This window comes from Helianthus annuus, chromosome 9 (assembly GCF_002127325.2).
Source record: "Helianthus annuus cultivar XRQ/B chromosome 9, HanXRQr2.0-SUNRISE, whole genome shotgun sequence".
NCBI classification, from domain to species: domain Eukaryota; kingdom Viridiplantae; phylum Streptophyta; class Magnoliopsida; order Asterales; family Asteraceae; genus Helianthus; species Helianthus annuus.
In genome coordinates, this window is record NC_035441.2 from 127,680,289 (window position 1) to 127,682,608 (window position 2,320).

At 33.4% G+C, this 2,320-nt stretch overlaps 1 long non-coding RNA gene across 1 annotated transcript; it reads left to right on the forward strand.

The window, feature by feature from the left end:
* The first annotated feature begins 309 nt into the window (after positions 1–309).
* LOC110874655 lies at positions 310–2,058 on the forward strand. Its single transcript, XR_002556117.2, has 2 exons — positions 310–426; positions 1,762–2,058. It is a non-coding gene; the product is annotated as an uncharacterized LOC110874655 (long non-coding RNA).
* Positions 2,059–2,320: the final 262 nt, after the last annotated feature.

The following is a 2,320-nucleotide window of genomic DNA, read 5'->3' on the forward strand; positions in this document are numbered from 1 at the left end:
CTTTGAATCCTTGGTTTTTTTGTTATTTATTATCTGTAACACCCCAAAAACGAGTTTGGTAATTTAAACCCGGTTACTATTAAGAAACAGGTAAGGTACCGTTAATGATAAAAGTTAACCTGTAAATGAAGAATAACTAGGAATAATTAACCTAGTTGATTATTGGTAGCGTTAGTAGTAAACGAAGAGTTGTAGCCTTATTTAATTAAAACGAAACATGAGGGACCAAAGTGGGATAACTTGAAAGTTGTTTTATTAAATGAAAATAACACACACACACTTGGTGTGTGTTCTGTACGTGATCAGGGGAAGGTTCTAGAGAGCCAAACCCTTGTTCATCATATATCATCCAATTGAAGGATGAATCGAGGCTCAAATTCAAGAAGGAACATGAATTAACGATCACCCAAGCCAAGGGATCATAAGGTATGTTGAATTTTGATGTTTAATGAAGTTGAGAAATCTTGATGAACATCACAAGTAGTGATTTATGTATGAATCGTAGAGGTTATGGCCAAATTGGCAATGTATGCTTGCTTAGTAACGAACCCTAAGTGAAGATTTTGAGTAAATTGCTATAAATTGAGTGTTTTGATGAATTACTACACCTAGCTAAGTGGGTTTATGTTTAATCCATGAAAGGGTATGAAATTGATTGTGAATATGTGTAGTATGTGATGTGTACATGTATATAGATTTAGTATGGTATATAATTTGTATGATAATTACTTGTATTGATGAATGAAAATGATAATTAGGAAGAAAAGCATGAAATACTTGTACATCATGCTTAGAAAGTAGTACGCACACCAAGTGTTTGATGAAATGTCTAAAAGACAATAATAAGTGAAATTGTATGCAAGTAATGAGTAAACAGATATAGTTCATGTGAAGGTTATGTAGGGATGATGTTAAGTATGCTTTATGCTTGTTTGAATGGATTAACGAAGGTCATATATGGGATATGAATTTGATATGGTTGTTCATATGTATAAGCATATATGCTAATAAGAATGTGAATGTAATGACATGAATGTATAAGAATCATGTCAAGATGGTTGAGAGCGTGGAAGGCTAACGGGCTAAGAAGACTCAAGTAAGCGAACGCAAATACGGACGCACAAGGTAAGTGTACTCCGGACTTACCCTTTAGTTTCTAAAATGTATTGTAGTATGACGATTATCGTGAGTCATGTAAGAAGGTTTGAATCAATGGAAGTATTAAGGTAAGTTTGGCGAAATGAGTCGAAAAGTGGTTAAGGGAAGAGTTTCTAACAAGTGTGGGTAAGAGGGAACTTACCATTTGGTATCATGTATTAAGAGAAGATAAGTAGTTACAAATGTGGATATGGGTTTGATTGTATGTAAGTAGTTGAAACTAGTAAGAGAGTATGACTATAAACGCGTAAGATGTAGATTGTAAGTATGCGCGTATGGATAGAAAAGTATGTATGAATGAATTGGTATTTAGCTAAATGCATGGACGAAGGAGGTTTGTTTATGTGTATACGTGAACCTATATATATGAATGAAGTATGACGACGCTAATCGATTTTCTATTAAGAGTGTAATGGAAGTGCAGGAATACTAATAATGGAAGTAAAGATTCGGTATTGAAGTCCGATGAATGTGTTCGAATGGACGGGTTAATGGATTTATATAAGTGAGATCAAGAGATGTTGACGCTCGAATATACATGTTTTAAAATTTATGTATGATGTCACCGGTTGCTAACAATGTGTTTGAATGTGGTGACTGCAGGTTATACAGGTTTATGGATTTCTCATCATTGAGTGTATGCGGTCGAAGATCGAGTTAAGACATGGATTGTACGTGTGGATGCATGGTCACGTAATTTAGTATAAGTATGTCAGGTCTTAATTAAATATATAGAAGGGATTAAAGTATTTAAGGTGAAAGAATGAATATATAATGAAAGAAATTTGAAATATACATTTTCCGTTGCGTTAAATTTGGTTAAAATGTGTTAGGGCGTTACATTATCAAGATTGCATGGAAAAAGTTAAGTGTATTCAAGAAAGTTCACGAAAAGCTATATCTTTCTTCGTTAAACCCCATTTAAAACGCTTTTTGAATCCCATATCTTTTGGTTATCCATCATCAAGATTGCATGACAACTGGTTATTCATAAAGGTTGACCAAAAGTCAAAACTGAAACAAAACCCCAAATTTGTATTAAAAAATAAACAACAATCGAAACCTTAAAAAGAAACCTAAAAAACCCCATGAGAAAATAGATATCGAAATTCGAACATAACAAACAAAGCCCCTAATAAAAAAACCCCATGTGAAGCACAAT